The sequence below is a fragment of the Somniosus microcephalus genome, unplaced genomic scaffold (genome assembly GCF_052327205.1).
Source record: "Somniosus microcephalus isolate GS21.2 unplaced genomic scaffold, FLI_Smic_1.0 unresolved_chr4, whole genome shotgun sequence".
Classification (NCBI taxonomy): domain Eukaryota; kingdom Metazoa; phylum Chordata; class Chondrichthyes; order Squaliformes; family Somniosidae; genus Somniosus; species Somniosus microcephalus.
In genome coordinates this window covers 7,605,435-7,624,018 of record NW_028225182.1, presented here as the reverse complement: position 1 = coordinate 7,624,018, position 18,584 = coordinate 7,605,435, and the positions used below count along the sequence as shown (strand labels likewise).

At 45.7% G+C, this 18,584-nt stretch overlaps 1 non-coding gene across 1 annotated transcript; it reads left to right on the top strand.

The window, feature by feature from the left end:
• Nucleotides 1–9,248: 9,248 nt before the first annotated feature.
• On the top strand, nucleotides 9,249–9,322 carry trnan-guu (transfer RNA asparagine (anticodon GUU)). Its single transcript has one exon. It is a non-coding gene; the product is annotated as a tRNA-Asn (tRNA).
• The last annotated feature ends 9,262 nt before the right edge of the window (nucleotides 9,323–18,584 follow it).

Sequence of the window (18,584 nt, the reverse complement as noted above, 5' to 3'; positions counted from 1 at the left end):
TTTTTTCCAACTCGCCTACCATTCACAGCTGCTGAGTATTTCCAGCGAATTCTGTTTTTATTTCAAACTTCCAGCATCCGCAGCATTTTGTCTTGTGTTAGAAAAACAAACGGAACCCTGGGCTTTACAGACATAAGAACATAAGAACATAAGAAATAGGAGCAGGAGTAGGCCAATCGGCCCCTCGAGCCTGCTCCACCATTCAATAAGATCATGGCTGATCTGATCCTAACCTCAAATCTTCTATCACTCTGCATCCACCCGAACCCATGTGATCTCCCGGGAGAGGCGAAAAACCAGATAAAGACCCATGGCCAATTTGGGAGAAAAAAATCTGGGAAATTCCTCTCCGACCCATCTAGGCGATCGAAATTCTTCCAGGAGATCACTCTGTCCCTATATTTTCTACAGTACTTACCTTCTGTAAAGGCGATCTCCACCCCAGCCAGGAACAGGAATAAAACCATCTCCTGAAATCTAACAGAATTAGAACACAGTAGGAGCAGAACAAGGCTACACGGCCCCTGGGCCCGCTCCACTACCCACAGGGCCATGACCATTCCGAACCCAGACTCATGTCCAATTTCCTGCCCGCTCCCCGTAACCCTTTATTCCCTTTACTTCTAGGAAACTATCTATTTCTGTTTTAAATTTATTTAATGATGTAGCTTCCACAGCTTTCTGGGGCAGCAAATTCCACAAACCAACCACCCTCTGAGTGAAGAAGTTTCTCCTCATCTCAGTTTTGAATGAGCAGCCCCTTATTTTAAGATTATGCCCCCTAGTTCTAGTTTCACCCATCATTGGGAACATCCTCACCGCATCCACCCGATCAAGCCCCTTCACAATCTTATATGTTTCAATAAGATCGCCTCTCATTCTTCTGAACTCCAATGAGTAGAGTCCCAATCTACTCAACCTCTCCTCATATGACCACCCCCTCATCCCCGGGATTAACCGAGTGAACCTTCTTTGTACTGACTCGAGAGCAAGTATGTCTTTTCTTAAGTATGGACACCAAAACTGTATGCAGTATTCCAGGTGCGGCCTCACCAATACCTTGTACAACTGCAGCAATACCTCCCTGTTTTTATATTCCAACCCCCTAGCAATAAAAGCCAACATTCCATTGGCCTTCTTAATCACTTGCTGCACCTGCATACTAACTTTTTGAGTTTCGTGCACCAGGACCCCCAGATCCCTTTGTACTACAGTACTTTCCAGTTTCTTGCCATTAAGATAATAACTTGCTCTATGATTTTTCCTGCCAAAGTGCATAGCCTCACACTTTCCAGTATTGTATTCCATCTGCCAAATCTCTGCCCACTTACTTAGCCTGTCTATGTCCCTTTGCAGGTTTTTTATGTCCTCCTCACTCACTACTTTCCCTCCCATCTTTGTATCATCTGCAAACTTTGATATGTTACACTCGGTCCCCTCCTCCAAATCGTTAATATAGATTGTAAAGAGTTGGGGACCCAGCACTGACCCCTGCGGAACACCACTAGTTACTGGTTGCCAATCTGAGAACGAACCATTTATCCCAACTCTCTGCTTTCTGTTAGAGAGCCAATCCTCCACCCACGCCAGAATATTACCCCCAATCCCGTGATTTTTTATCTTGAGCAATAATCTTTTGTGTGGCACCTTGTCAAATGCCTTTTGGAAGTCTAAATACACTACGTCCACTGGTTCCCCTTTATCCACCCTGTATGTTACTTCCTCAAAAAACTCAAGCAAATTTGTTAAACATGACTTCCCCTTCATGAAACCATGCTGAGTTTGCCCTATTAAATTATGTTTATCCAAATGTCCCGTTACTGTCTCCTTAATAATGGACTCTAACATTTTACCAACCACAGATGTTAGGCTAACAGGTCTATAGTTTCCAGCCTTCTGCCTACTACCCTTTTTAAATAAGGGTGTTACATTAGCAGTTTTCCAATCTGCCGGGACCTTTGCTGAATCCAGTGAGTTTTGGAAAATTATTACCAATGCATCCACAATCCCTACCGCTACTTCCCTCAAGACCCTGGGATGCAAGCCATCAGGTCCAGGGGATTTATCCGCCTTGAGTCCCATTATTTTACCAAGTACCACTTCCTTAGTGATTTTAATCGAATTTAGTTCCTCCCCCCCTAGAGCCCCCTGTTTGTCCAGTGTTGGGATATTCTTAGTGTCCTCTACTGTAAAGACTGATACAAAATAATTGTTCAGTGTTTTTGCCATCTCCATGTTTCCCACCATTAATTTCCCGGTCTCATCCTCTAAGGGACCAACATTTACTTTAGCCACCCTTTTTCTTTTTATATAACTATAGAAACTTTTACTGTCTGTTTTTATATTTTTTGCTAATTTACTTTCATAATCTATCTTCCCTTTCTTAATCAATCTTTTTGTTATTTTTTGCTGTCTTTTAAAGACTTCCCAATCTTCCATCCTCCCACTAGATTTGGCTACCTTATATGCCCTTGTTTTTAGTCGGATACTATCCTTAATTACTTTACTTAGCCACGGATGGCTATCTTTTCTTTTACACCCTTTTTTCCTCAGTGGAATATATTTTTTTTGGAAGTTGTAAAATAACTCCTTAAATGTACACCACTGGTCATGTACCGTCTTACCCTTTAATCTATTTTCCCAGTCCACTCTAATTAATTCCGCTCTCATACCTTCATAGTCTCCTTTATTCAAGCTCAGCACGCTTGTTTGAGATCCAACCTTCTCACCCTCTAATTGAATATGGAACTCAACCATGTTATGGTCACTCATTCCAAGGGGATCCTTTACTAGGACATTTTTAATTAATCCTGTCTCATTACACAGGACCAAATCTAAGGTTGCTTGCCCCCTGGTCGGTTCAGTTACATACTGCTCAAGAAACCCATCCCTAATACACTCAATGAACTCTTCCTCAAGGCTGCTCTGCCCAATTTGATTTGTCCAGTTAATATGATAATTAAAATCCCCCATAATTATAGCTGTTCCCTTATTACAAGCCTCAACTATTTCCTGATTAATACTCCGTCCAACAGAGTTGCAACTGTTCGGAGGCCTATAGACTACACCCACTAGTGTTTTTTTCCCCTTATTATTCCTTACCTCCACCCAAACTGTTTCACTATCCTGCTCCTTTGACCCAATATCATTTCTCTGTATTATAGTGATTCCTTCCTTTATTAACATAGCCACCCCACCTCCTCTCCCTTCCTGCCTGTCCTTCCTGATTGTTAAATAACCTGGTATGTTTAATTCCCAGTCATGGTCACCCTGCAGCCATGTTTCTGTAATGGCCACAAGATCATACCCATATGTCATTATTTGTGCCGTTAACTCATTCATTTTGTTACGAATGCTACGTGCATTCAGATAAAGAACTTTCAAATATGTTTTGTAACACTTAGTTCCTGTTTTTTCCCTTTTTAGTACTTTACTTTTTACTCCATACCTTCTGTCCCTTCCTGACACATTCTGTTTTTTAATTCCCCCACTGCTACCTAAGTCTATGACCTTCTCTGTTGTCATTTCTATTATTTGCTCTCTAGAAACCTCCCCCCCACTAATTAGTTTAAAGCCCTTTCTACAGCCCTAGTTATATGATTCGCCAGGACTCTAGTCCCAGCACTGGCCAAGTGGAGTCCGTCCCAACAGAACAGCTCCCTCCTGTCCCAGTACTGGTGCCAGTGTCCCAAGAAGCAAAACCCATTTCTCCCACACCAGTCTTTGAGCCACGCATTTAACTCTTTAATTTTATTTATCCTAGCCAAATTCGCTCGTGGCTCAGGTAATAACCCAGAGATTATTACCCTTGAGGCTCTGTTTTTTAATTTGACCCCTAGCTGCTCATACTCCTTTAACAGAACCGTCTTCCTTGTCCTATCTACGTCGTTTGTACCAACATGGACCACGACAACTGGATCCTCCCCCTCCCACTGCAAGTTTCTTTCCAGCCCAGAAGAGATGTCCTTAACCCTGGCACCAGGCAGGCAACACAGCCTTCGGGACTCCCGCTCTTGACTGCAGAGAACCCTATCTATCCCCCTAATGATACTATCCCCTACCACTACAACATTTCTTTTTACTCCCTCCACTTGAATGGCCCCCTATACCACGGTGCTGTGGCCAGGTTGCTCATCCTCCCTGCAGTCCCCGCTCCCGCCCTCACAGGGAGTAAGAACCTCGATCCTGCTGGACAAGAACAAGGGCTGCATCTCCTTCAACACTACATCCTGGATCCCTGTACCTTCCTCACTCATAGTCACACCGTCCTGTCCCTGACCACGGACTACATCTGCAGTAATTAACTTCATAGGTGTGACCATCTCCTGAAACATAGAGTCCAGGAACTTCTCCCCCTCCCTGATGTGTCGCAGTGTCCGAAGCTCGGTCTCAAGCTCCATAACATGGAACTTGAGTTCCTCTAGCAGCAAACACTTGTCGCAGATGTAATCACCGTTAGCCTCAATGGGGTTCACCGGCTCCCACATCTCGCAACAGTAACACATCACCTGCTCCATTCTATATAATTAATTAAATTTCTTATTATTAGTTATGAAGACCCTGCCCGGATATATATGATAATATCACACCACTATTCAATAGGACTTACCAACTTAAAGGTATGAAAGAGAAGAGAAGGAAGAAAACCAACCAACCAGCTGATCACCAACCTCCTCCTTGAATACTGTCTGTGGAGCCTGTTTGGTTGACTCGTCTCGCTGCTCCGCCTCCGCAGTGCTGTCTAAGCCTGGGAGTGGGGAATAAAACAGAGCAAAAAACACACCCTCACCTCCCACTTATCCGAACTTTGTGCATTGAGTGCTGCTGGAGTTTTGCTAAGTGGGAGAAAAATCACAGACAGAGGCATAGAGGGCAAAAGGAAGGAAGATATACCAAACCTTTGGAATATTGTGTGTAATTCGGGCACTGCGCTTTAGGACGGATGCGAGATTCAGTTCCGTGGAGTAGTGGAGAAGAAGAGGTTGTTCTCCTCAGAGCAGAGAAGATAAGGGGAGATTTTGTCAACGTGTTCAATGTCATGAAGAGTTTTAATAAAGTAAATAAGGAGAACATTTTCCAGCGGCAGAAGTGTTGCTCACCAGAAAACACATATTAAAGTGATTGGATAAAGTATCAGTAATAAGGTTCTCTCGGGCTTTTGTTGGCCGATTTACTGGTAAAGCTGGGAATTGAGGGGAAACTGGTTCATGGTTTGTAACACAAGCAGTGCGCGGGGTCAGACCGGCCCGGCTAGCTCAGTCGGTAGAGCCTGAGACTCTTAATCTCAGGGGCGGTTTGTGTTTCAAATTATTGGTCTGGTTTCACAGGCGATCCCCAGCTCTAAATCCCCCGGCACCTCTCGGTCAATGACTCTTTCAAAAAATGCGATTCAACAACATTATCAGGAAATCTGAAGTGTTTATAAACACCGGAAGCTGACACACCAGGGAAGACCTCACAGTCTTGGACACAGAGTGAAATACACTGAAGTGTTTATAAAAAGTTACAGAACACAACACGTGTGTAAAATTCCCTGTTGTTTTCTCGGCCCTGATGGGTTGTGAAGGGAGAGACGGGCCGAAGTCCCACTGAGCCGCACTGACCCCGAGCCAAGGTGAAATTAAAGTCAGTTCAATCTTTAGCAGCGAGCGGCTGGAGAGAGACAAGATTCCGGAATCAAGGAGAGATTTTCTTACTTTGTTGAACCACATTTATATGAAACACTCATTGACCGAGCTGGGAATCGCCTTTAAAATCAGCCCAAAAATTTTAAGCGCAAACTCCCCGCCGTGGGGATGAAGTATCCGACACTCCACCGACTGGGCTAGCCGGACTGGTCTGTAGCAAGGACCCTGCCTGTGCTCCAGTTTCCTCTCAATTCCCCGGTTTATCAGTAAATCCACCAGCAAAAGCCCGAGGGAACCTTATTACTGATTCATTGTCCAATTACTTGAATAGAAAGCGAGCGGAGGAGAAGGATTGAGAGCCTTCAGTGTGGAACAGAAGTGATGTTGTTTGACGGAGAAGCGACACAATCTCAATCAGTGCAGAGAGAGGTGAGTCAGCGGGTCACCTTCTCCCTTAACACACCCTTCTGACTCGCGGCTGACAAACTGAGCAGAGGTTTCGGGACTGTAGCAATTATCCCGCTCGCCTTACACGCGAAATGCCCCCGGTTCCGCTCCAGGGCGGGATGAATGATTTTGGATCTTGCTCCAGTTGAACCTCCAGGGGCGAGTTTCTCCCCCTGTGTAAAAGCGGCGACAATTGTCGGTCCCTGTTAAACTGAACAACGGCTGCACCAGATTCCCGGTGTGATAAACACTGAACATTTTTAATCAACTCCTCAAATACCGTCTGTAAAATGAGAACTGATGAAAATTCATCACAAGCAAAAGACAAAACACTTAAAAAAGTTTTGCCTGTCACTCGGTGACCATGTTAGGATTTCCTTCAGTCTGAAACAGAAAGTCGATTCATCAATTCGAACAATTGTTCATCTTTTTACAGAGTTTAATGAGTTTTGTGAAATTCAGATAATAAAATGCATGAATTCAAAAGTTAATCCCGGACCTGCATTTGTAAACCACAGTTCTCTTCTGTGATGCTCTTGCTACAGTCAATCGGCGGTAGAGTTTCTGCAGTGTAGTGACTGTCACATTCCCCTCGCGCACGAAATAGTCCCCGGTTCGATACCAGGCGGAAACATTATGAAAATCTTCCCTATTAAAATTGAATTAATATAAAAAAATGGAAGAACTGATTTTGTGGTTAAATATCAATATCAGTAAAAATCTCAACGAACCCGTATATTTTCTCTGTACAATTCTGCACAGACTCACACTCAGCACAGATACCGACAGTGTCCCTCCCTCACTCCCGTTTCCTGCCCTGATGGTGCAGAAAGCCCCTCTCAAAGCTGCACATTCAACTAGTTTCAGTGGATCCGCGGGTGATCTTTAAATGATCCTGCAGCGTCGCCTCGGATAATAACCATCGATCGTCACCATATTTCACCCACCGCAACAACCCCGCCAATTTCAGTCTAAGTCCCCTTATTAACTCCTTTGCGCCAGGCAAACTGTTTGTACAAAATAACATTTCAGGTGAGATCACAAAAGACATGTTCGCGCAACCACAGCACCAAGTGCGGGTAGGCATCAACTTGAAATACACAGTGAGGTGAAATATTACCACAAGCTCCTGATGTACATGTTTCCATGTCTAAAATTCACGCACCGAACAATGCAGCTCCTGGGAAAACTACAAATCCAGGCAGGGCTGTGCTGCATCATTTGAAACAACAGTCAGACACAAGATTCTGCCAGTTTCCAATGTCTTCTCCTTCTGCTCCTATCACTTCTTTCCCTCCAGATTCCTCTGCTCCTCCAGCCTGCAGGTGAATTCGATGCTTGATGTAAACGCGGCGGGTTCAGGACACAGACCCTTCCCTTTCCCTCCGAGAGGATGACGCACTGTTGCTTGCTCCGTAACCGCAATAGCTCAGTTGGGAGGAGCGACTTGAAGATTTATAAAAGTACAAAAGCAAAATACTGCGGATGCTGGAAATTGGAAATAAAAACAGAAACTGCTGGAAATACTCAGCAGGTCAGGCAGCATCTGTAGAGAGAGAAACAGAGTTACCGTCAGACGAACAGTCATCGACCTGAAACGTTAACTCTGTTTTTCTCTCCACAGATTTAATAATGGTCGCGGATTCAATCCCGGGATTCGGCAGTTTTTAGTTCATTTGAGTTTCTTTCCGCTGCCATTCTCGAACTGAACGATTTAAACTGGAATTATTTCTCCGGCACTGAAAGTTTGGCGATTGAATAGAGAGACATCAAGCACGGGAAATATTTATAACGTTTTAGATTAATCGATTTCCTCCTGTGGTTTTCTCTGGATGTTGTCTCTCTCGGTGCCGGCGAACATTTCATTGATGCTTTTGTCCTGAACTGAAGCCTTTTGCCCATCTCGCGGGGTCAGAGCCGCTCTGTCTGTCTCTTACCTGCTTGTGACCATTATCGGGAACAGGCCGCCTGTTCAACGTTCATCAGCAAATCCAGAAACACAAATCAACAGAGAGATGTGTCTCTCAGCCCCGGTGGTAAAGGTGCAATGGATGTTAATCCAAATAAAGCCCCCGTGAGATTCTGTGTGGATTGGTTTACTTATAAAGTTTGTATTTTAAATATTTAGAAATAGCATAAAATAATGAAAACATCCTGATGGTTTATACGGGGATCGAACCCGCGAGCTTGGTGTTGTGAGCACGATGCTCTTGTCAACTGAGCTAACCGGCCACAAAGCGCCCATCGGCCAAGTTTGAACCCAGGCTGGGGAATTATCGTTCAGACTCACACTGGGTGACCGAGTTACTGCAGAAACATTGAACACACCACATCGCTTAAACATTGTTAACTGTTCGTATATACAACTGGGCAGGGTGTAAATCAAAAGTAACAGAAAAAGAGCTCTTTAGTTTAACAAACCTCATTCTAAAAATTATTGTCGCACCAATGCTGAACAGCCCCTCCCTCAGTCCCGGTATAAAAACAGCCGGCTAGACCCCAACTAGATTCGAACCCCCAGCCAGCGGCTGGAGCCGAATCCCCGGCTCAGATGCGGTTTCACGCTCATTCCTTTAGAAAACGCGGGTTCAGATCCGAATAATCTCTCCTGATTCGCTCCTCATAGTGAAGGAGACAAAAAGTAACTAAAACCTGCCGATTCCGGGATCGTCAATCTAACGCTCGCCCAACTAAGCTGTTTCGGCTTTGCGGGCTGTGGTAGGTTCTTTGTTCTCATTCAGTTTCTACTGACCTCCATATAGAGCAGACAGGGCAGAGTCCCATCATTGGCCTGTGCTCTGGTGTATCTGGTTCCCGGGGCACACAGTGAAGCGACCGCGTGTATATCTGATCTCCACATTGATGAACAAATACAACAGCAAAAGAACTCGTGGGAAGATTCCAACAGTTGTGAGAAACCCAGACACCATGTTAATATCTCACCGTCACCATTGGTAGATGAACCGATCTAATGGCTCAAAGCGGGTATTCACATCAGTTTGTTCAACGGATTTTCTTTCAGCGACTATTTCCATGTTCCGACAATAAATGTTACATTCTTTAATTTGGACAAGTAAACGGAGACTGGACAGTCGTTATCTTGCTCTCTGTGACCTGAGATGTTAACTCGGTAATCTCCGGCTTTAGTATATGTTGTAATTAATTCCCCAACAGGTCTCTGTGGCGCAATCGGTTAGCGCGTTCGGCTGTTAACCGAAAGGTTGGTGGTTCGAGCCCACCCAGAGACGGCGTTTTAACATTTCCAGGTTTTCCAAATGTGCATTTTGGCTGCAAGATCATGGGATAAACTGTTGCACTGGCTACAATGTCGGTGAGTATGAGATCATCCACTGGGACCCGAGAAAACCGTTTCGTAACATTCTCTTATTGGTGACAGACTAATAGGAACATGAGGAGGCCATTCAGCCCCTCAGCCCTGTTCCTTCATTCAATTAGATCCTGGATAATCTGTATCTCAGCTGCATTGGCCCGCCTTGGTTCCATATCCAGTTTCACCAGTTTGGAATGGTCTCATTTTTAGGTGCGCCTGGTGCCGCTCCTGGCCTGCTCTTCTACACATCTCACTGAACCAGGTTTGGTCCCCTGGTTTGACGGTAATGGTAGAGTGAGGGATCTGCCGGGCCAGGAGGCTACAGATTGTGGTTGAATAGAATTCTACTGCTGCTGATGGTCCAGAATTGTACAGAGAAAATACACGTGTTTTATGAGATATTTTATTGATATTTAATCACAAAATTATTTCAACTTTTTCATATTGATTTAATTTTAATGGGGAATATTTTACAAAATGTTTCCGCCCGGTTTCTAACGGGACCTTTCGTGTGTTAGGTGAATGTGAGAACCACTGCACTGCGGAAACTCTGTTCCATGAGCTGTCGTTAGAACATCACAGAAGAGAACCGCAGTCTACAAATGCAGGTAATAGAATCATAGAGTCACAGAGCCACACGGCACAGAAGGAAGGCATTCGGCCCATCGAGTCTGTGCTGGCTCTCTGTAGAGCAATCCAAGCAGCCCCATTCCCCCGTTCTATCACAGTATCCCTGCAAGTTTATTTCCCTCAAGTGCCTATCCAGCCTTCCCTTGAAAACTGAGTGTCTCCGCTTCCACTACTTCCGTCAGCAGTGAATTCCAGGTCCTCACCACTCGCTGCATAAAAAAGTTTCCCCTCAAATCCCCCCTATATCTCTTGCCCAAAATCTTAAATCTGTGTCCCCTATTCATTTTTTCTGTTAACTAGTCCAAGGAGCATCCCAAAGGTTTTAAATTGGGGATGTTAATAAGCATCCTTTCCATCGCGGAATATGAAGCCCGGTCTCTCTCGTGACAGGCAAAGATACTCAGAACTCTACTAAGGAGAACTAACAAATACAAAATCTGTCAGAGCAACAGTCGAGCTGTGAACAGAGTGGGAAGGACACAGAAGAGATGGACATAGAGAGAGACAAAGAGAGAGAGACGGACACGCAGAGCGAGATCCTCAGTTTGACGTCTAACAGAGTGGGCCCAGGGATGAGGGACTTCAGGTATATGGAGAGAATGGAGAAGCTGGGATTCTTTTCCTCAGAAGTTTAAGAGGAAATTTAATGGAGGTTTTCAAAATAAGGAGAATCCAGTGGCAGGAGGGACGGTAACCAGAGGACACTAATTGAAGATAACCGGCTATAAAACCAGAGGGGAGATGAGGAGAATTTGTTTACGCTGCGAGTTATTGTGATTGGGAATGTGCTGCCTGAAAGGTCAGTGGAAGCAGATTCAATAGTAACTTTCAAAAGAGAATTGGTTTACTATTGAAAAGGAGAAATTTCCAGGACTGTGGGGAAAGAGCAGGGGAGTGGGACTAATTGGAGAGCTCTTTCAATGTGCCAGCGCTGACTTGATTGGCCGAATGGCCTCCTTCTGTGCCGTATCTATCTATAATTCCATGGTCTATGAGTCTCTCCGCCCCGGTGTCGAAGGTGCAATGGATGTTCATCCAAATAATTCCCCATTGAGATTCGGTGTGGATTTGTTTCCTTATAACGTTTGTATTTTAAATTTCATGAAAAACCGTAAGTTGCTGAAAATATTCTGATGCCCCGGACGGGGATCGAACCCGTGACCTTGGCATTATTAGCACCACACTCTCAGCAATCGAGGTAACCGTCAACAAAGTTCCCCTTGGATAGGTTCGAGCCCAGGCTGGGTGATTGTATTTCAGGCTCACACTGGGTGACAGAGTTACTGCACAAACAATCAACACACCACATCGCTTAAACATTGTTAACTGTTCGTACATAAAGCTGGGCAGAGTGTAAATCGAAAGTAACAGAAAAAGAGCTCTTTAATCTATTAAACTTAATTCTGAAAGTTATTATCACACCACCGCTGAACAGTCCCTCCCTCAAACACTGTCCCGATATAAAACTAGCCAGCGTGACCCTGAGCCGCTGTCACCACAACCGGACTCGAACACGCAACCGGCGGCTGAAGCCGGATCCAAAGGGTCAGATGTGGTTTACATATAAGAACATAAGAAATAGGAGCAGGAGTAGTCCATTTGGCCCTTCAAACCTGTTCCGCCATTCAATAAGATCATGGCTGATCTTCTATCTCATCTCCACTTTCCTGCACTATCCCCATATCGTAAGAACATAATTGATTCCTTTAATATTCAAAAATCTATCGATCTCTGTCTTGAATATAGTCAACGACTGAGCTTCCACAGCCCCCTGAGGTAGAGAATTACAAAGATTCACCACCCTCTGAGTGAAGAAATGTCTCCTCATCTGAGTCCTATATGGCCAACCCCTTACTCTGAGACTGTTACCCCTGGTTCTCGACTCCCCCAGCCAGGGGAATCATCCTCACTGCATCCAACCAGTCAAGCCCTGTAAGAATTTTGTATGTTTCAATGAGATCATCTCTCATTCTTATAAATTCTAGAGGATATATGTTTATGCACTGTATGGATAGATCTGTATTTTTGTGTACAACCATGAATGTTTTTCGATGCTTTGGCAACATAAGATGTACCTTGTCATGCCAATAAAGTGATTCGAATTGAATTGAATTGAATTGAATATAGGCCTAGTCTACTCAATCTCTCCTCATAGGACAATACACCCAGCCCAGGAACCAGTCTGGTGAACCTTCGTTGCACTCCCTCTATGGCAAGTATATCCTTCTTGAGGTAAGGAGATCAAAACTGTGCACAAAACTTCAGGTATGGTCTCACCAGGGTCCTATATAATTGCAGTAAGAAGTCTTTACTCTTATACTCAAATCCTCTTGTAATAAAGGCCAACATACCATTTGGTTTCCTAATTGCTTGCTTAACTTTCCATGATTCGTTTACAAGGACACGCAGGTCCCTCTGAACAACAACATTTCCCAATCTCTCACCATTTCAAAAATACTCTGCTTTTCTGTTTTCCCTACCAAAGTGGATAACTTCACATTTCTCTAGATTATATTCATTTGCCATGTTCTTGCCCACTCACTTAGCCTGTTTATATCCCCCTGAAGCCTACTTGCATCCTCCTAACAACTTTGTATCATCAGCTTACATACAACTTACATTCCCATCCAGCTTTGTATACAACATTTGGTCCCCTCATCCTATTGGTCTGGGAGGCGCGAGTTCAAGATCGGAAAATCTCTCCTGATTCTCGCCCCTTACGGTGAAGGAGAAACAAATTAAACAAAATTGGCGAGACCCTGGATTGAACCAGGGACCTTTAGATCTTCATTCTAACGCTCTCGAATTGAATTGTAGCAGGGCAGCAATGGCGGAGAGCAACTCCCACAATGCCGAGCGACAGCGAAAGGGCCCTATCTCTGTGACACAGGCCGCACTGCACTCTGGGGGCTGAGCTCGCACATGCGCACCTGAGGCACCCATGTGCCGCCGCTTTCTCTCTGCGGCGCGGGACAAACTTTCAGTTGCTCCGTTAACAGTGAGCGGTGATTTTGCTGGAAATTGACGACACTTTCCCTTTTAATCGCGCGGTTATATGGCCGTAAACAGCGCGCATGCGCAGTGAGCTGGGTCACAGCAAGATGGCGACCGGGCGGCGAGTGACGCCACAATGCTGGCTGACGTCAGAAGGCCGCTGATTGGCGGTTCGCTCCGGGGCCGAGGGTCAGGGGTGAGGGGGCGGCTCCAGTCTCCGGTCAGAGAGCGGGCGGTCGCTGAGATTAGAGGGAGGGCGGGGATAGCGGGAGCCCGGGAAAACCTGCATTTCCCCATCGCCTTTCACAGCCTCAGCCCGGCCCAGAGCCTCACACACAATGGGGGGTTTGTGAAGGGAGCTCACTTCAGGAAATGCGGCAGGCATAGCAAGATCCTGGGCACAGCAATATCCCACACACAGCACTGTGGGCACAGCAAGACCCCACACACAGCACTGTGGGCACAGAAAGATCCCACAAACAGCACTGTGGCCAATGGCCAAATAATCCACTTTAGTGATGTTGATCAAGGGAGAAATATTGGCCCCGGACCCCGGGGAGAACTCGGCCACTCTTCTTAGAAATGGTGCCGGGGGATTTTTTACGCCCACCTGAGAGGCCAGACAGGGCCTCGGGTTAATGTCCCATCCAAAAGACGGCAGCTGCGACAGTGCGGCACTCCCTCAGCACCACACTGCAATGTCAGCCTGGATTTTGTGCTGAACTCTCTGGAGGGGGGCTTGAAGACACAACCTTTATGATTCTAGAAGCGAGAGAGTATTACCAATGAGCCAAGGCCGACACCGAGTACTTCAGAACGGTCCTTAATTGTTCCGTCCCCTAACCCAATGTCTCTTTTTTCCACAGGAGAAGTCGTGCTGGAACTTCCAGGAATTTTGAGAAGGGATTTTCACCGGTGTTGAAGAAATGTTCTGGAAAATACTTAATTCCGACTGGAAACCGCTTTGGATGATCACATGGCCAGGAGGCACCGAGACAATTTGATGAGACTGTGAAGGACGTAAAGTGAAATCAGGGACATGGCGAACAACAGTGTTCAGGTAATTGGGATCCCCGGGGTCATAGAGTCATAGAGTTTTTCAGCACAGAAAGAGGCCCTTCGGCCCATCCCTCCCTGCCCAGTCTAATCCCATTTTCCAGCATTTGGTCCATAGCCTTGTATGCAATGGCATTTCAAGTGCTCATCCAAATGCTTCTTGAATGTTGTGAGGGTTCCTGCCTCTACCACCCTTTCAGGCAGTGAGTTCCAGCTTCCAACCACCCTCTGGGTGAAAAAGTTCCTCCTCAAATCCCCCCTAAATCTCCTGCCCCTTACCCTGAATCTGTGCCCCCTTGTTATTGACCCCCCTACGAAGGGGAAAAGTTCCTCTTTATCTACCCTATCTATGCCCCTCATCATTTTGTACACCTCAATCAGGTCCCCCCTCAGCCTTCTTTGCTCCAAGGAAAACAACCCCAGCCTGTCCAGTCTCTCTTCATAGCTGAGGCGCTCCATCCCAGGTAACATCCTGGTGAATCTTCTCTGCACCCTCTCCAAAGCAATCACATCCTTCCTATAGTGAGGTGACCAGAACTGCACACAGTACTCCAGCTGTGGCCTCACCAGCGTTTTGTACAGCTCCATCATAACCTCCCTGCTCTTATATTCTATGCCTCTGCTAATGAAGGCAAGTATCCCATAAGCCTTTTTAACCACCTTATCTACCTGTTCCGCTGCCTTCAGGGAATTATGTACATGTACACCAAGGTCCCTCTGACCCTCTGTACTTCCTAGGGTCCTACCACTCATTGTGTATTCCCTTGCCTTATTTGTCCGTCCAAAATGCATCACCTCGCACTTTTCCGGGTTAAATTCCATTTGCCACTTTTCCGCCCATCTGACCAACCCATTAATATTGTCCTGCAGCCTGAGGCTTTCCTCCTCGCAATTTACCACCCCACCAATTTTCGTGTCATCCGCGAACTTACTGATCATACCCTTTACATTCTCATCCAAATCATTAATGTAGATCACAAACAGCAAGGGACCCAGCACCGATCCCTGGGCACAGGCTTCCAGTCACAAAAGCAACCTTCGACCATCACCCTCTGCCTCCTGCCACTCAGCCAGTTTAGGATCCAACGCGCCAAGGCCCCCTGGATCCCATGGGCTCTTACCTTCTTGACCAGTCTCCTATGCGGGACCTTGTCAAAAGCTTTACTGAAGTCCATGTAAACCACATCCACAGCATTTCCCTCATCCACACACCTAGTCACCCCCTCGAAAAATTCAATCAGATTGGTCAGACATGATTTACCCTTGACAAAGCCATGCTGACTATCCCCGATTAATCCTTGCCTCTCCAAGTGGAGACTAATTTTGTCCCTCAGAATTTTTTCCAATAATTTCCCTACCACAGATGTTAGGCTCACTGGCCTGTAATTCCCTGGTTTATCCCTGCTACCCTTCTTGAATAATGGTACTGCATTAGCTGTTCTCCAGTCCTCTGGTACATCCCCTGTGGCCAGAGAGGTTCTGAAAATTTGTGTCAGAGCCCCTGCAATCTCCTCCTTTGCCTCACACAACAGCCTGGGATACATCTCGTCCGGACCTGGGGATTTATCCACTTTTTGGCCTGCTAAAACCGCTAGTACCTCCTCCCTCTCGATGCTAATATGTTCAAGTATGTCACAGTCCCCTTGCCCGACTTCTATATCTACATCGTCTTTCTCCATAGTGAATACTGAGGCAAAAAATTCATTTAAAACCCCACCTACTTCATCTGGCTCTACACACAGCTTGCCACTTTGGTCCCTAATGGGCCCTACCCTTTCCCTGGTTATCCTCTTGCCCTTAATATACTTATAAAACATCTTAGGATTTTCCTTTATTTTGCTCGCCAGTGTTATTTCATTGCCCCTCCTCGCCCTCCTAATTTCCTTTTTAAGTATGCCCCTGCACCTCCTATACTCCTCTAGGGCTTCCACCGTCTTTTGTCTTTTGTAACTGCCAAAAGCCCCCCTTTTTTTCCTAATGCATTTTTGTATATCCTTTGTCATCCAAGGTTCCCTTTGCTTGTTGGTCCCACCCTTGACCTTTACAGGAACATGTTGGTGTTGTACTCTCTCTATTTCCCTTCTGAAAGCCTCCCACTGTTTTGATGTGGATTTTCCTATAAGTAGCTGCTCCCAGTCCACTTTTGCCAGATCCTGTCTTATCTTATTAAAATCGGCCTTCCCCCAATTTAGAACCCTGATTTCCGGGCCGTCTTTGTCTTTTTCCATGACCACCTTAAATCTCACCGAATTGTGGTCACTATCGCCAAAATGCTCTCCTACAGACACTTCCACCACCTGCCCGGCTACATTCCCTAGAATTAGGTCCAGTACCGCCCCCTCTCTTGTAGGACTTTCTACATGTTGGCTCAAAAAGCTTTCCTGGATGCACTTTAAGAATTCTGCTCCCTCCAAGCCTTTCACCCTCTGACTATCCCAATTTATATTGGGGAAGTTGAGTGGGTAATGGCCACTCTGTTCAGGTGGGCAGTTTAAAAGGAAGTGGAACAGTGCGGGGAGAAAGTTGGCTGAGGATCGGAAACAGAGGCTCAGTGTTAATGGGAGTTGCTCAGGTTGGTGAAGGGTTGGAAGTGGTTACCCCAGGGCTCAGTGCTGGGCCCACTTTTCTTCTCCCTATACAGAGACTGTTTGGATTTTCACAATCTGAATATTTGCTGATGGCACAAAAGTAGGAGGTTTGACAAACAGTAATGAGACTGTAAATGTGTTCAGGAAGACATTGTGTAGAAAAGGAAAAATCAACCTGGCACTTAATTATTTTGGTCTTAAATTGATATCCTCTGGTTACCGACTCACTAACCAGCGGTGATAACTTTTTATCAGTTACTTGATCAAAACACCCTTCAAAATTTTGAACCCCATTATCTGACCCCCTTTTCAACGTCTCTTCTCGTAAGAAAAGTTCTGTGAAGTCTCCCGTCCTTGGGATCATCTCAGTGAATCTCTTCTGCACCTCTCCATGGCCCCGACATTCCTACTAAAGTAATGCACCAAAAACTGGAGACAATATTCTGACTGTGGCCCAACCCATGATGTGTCCAGGTGTAGCATTAACTCTCCATTTATACTCTGTGCCCTTATTTATAAATCCTCAGATTCCATGTGGAATTATGTAAAATAGCTTTATCAACTTGCCTCCCACTTTTAAAGATTTGTGTATCTGAATCCCTGAATCTCTCTGCTCCTCCACTCCTTTTACAGTTTTACCGTATAGTGTCTATTTCCTCTCCTTATTCTGCTCACCTCACATCTCTGCATTAATTTCCATCTGACATCGACCTGTCCAATCTGCTCACCTGTCTCTCTCCTCCTGAAGTTGTCTACAGTCCTCTTCATGGTTACCTCACTCCTTTGTGGAAGCTGCAATGTTTGATATTGTGCTCCAAACACCCAAATTCAGGTGAATCATATCCAAATATATTGAGAAAAGCTATGGTGCCCACACTGACCCCTGGGGATCACTACTGTTTAAATCCTTCCAGTGCAAAAAACAGCTGTTAACCACAACTCAGTTTTTTGTTATTTCCCCATTCTGTTTCTCTCTCTCTCCCTCTCCCTCTCCCTCCTATCCAACCTCTCACGTTCTTTAGCACTTAGTTCTCGGACACAAACAGACACTTTTCCCCTTTTCTCTGTCCTTAATTAAAACTGTTTCTCCCCTTTGTCGCCCCTAGTCTCGCTCCTTCTCACTCTTGTATCCACACCATCTCTCGCACTCCCTCCCTTTCCGATCCTACCTCATTCAGATGCTTACTCTCACACACTGTCTCGCTCAGACTCTCTCACAAACTGTCTCTCTCAGACACTCACTCTCACACACTGTCTCTCTCAGACTCACTCTCTCACACACTGTCTCTCTCAGACTCTCTCTCTCACACACACTGTCCCTCAGACTCTCTCTCACACACTGTCTCTCTCAGACTCACTCTCTCACACACTGCCTCTCTCAGACTCACTCTCTCACACACTGTCTCTCTCAGACTCACTCTCACACACTGTCTCTCTCAGACTCACTCTCTCACACACTGTCTCTCTCAGACTCACTCTCTCACACACTGTCTCTCTCAGACTCACTCTCTCACACACTGTCTCTCTCAGACTCACTCTCTCACACTGTCTCTCTCAGACTCACTCTCTCACACACTGTCTCTCTCAGACTCACTCTCTCACACACTGTCTCTCTCAGACTCAGTCTCTCACACACTGTCTCTCTCACACATTGCCTCACTCAGACGCACTCTCACACACTGTCTCTCTCAGACTCACTCTCTTACACAATGTCTCTCTCAGACTCACTCTCTCACACACTGTCTCTCAGACTCATTCTCTCTCACACACTCTCTCAGACTCACTCTCAGACTCACTATCTCACGTACACTCTCTCTCAGACTGACTCTCACACACTACCTCTCAGACTCTCTCTCACACACTCTCTCTCAGACTCACTCTCTCACACTGTCTCTCAGACTCACTCTCTCA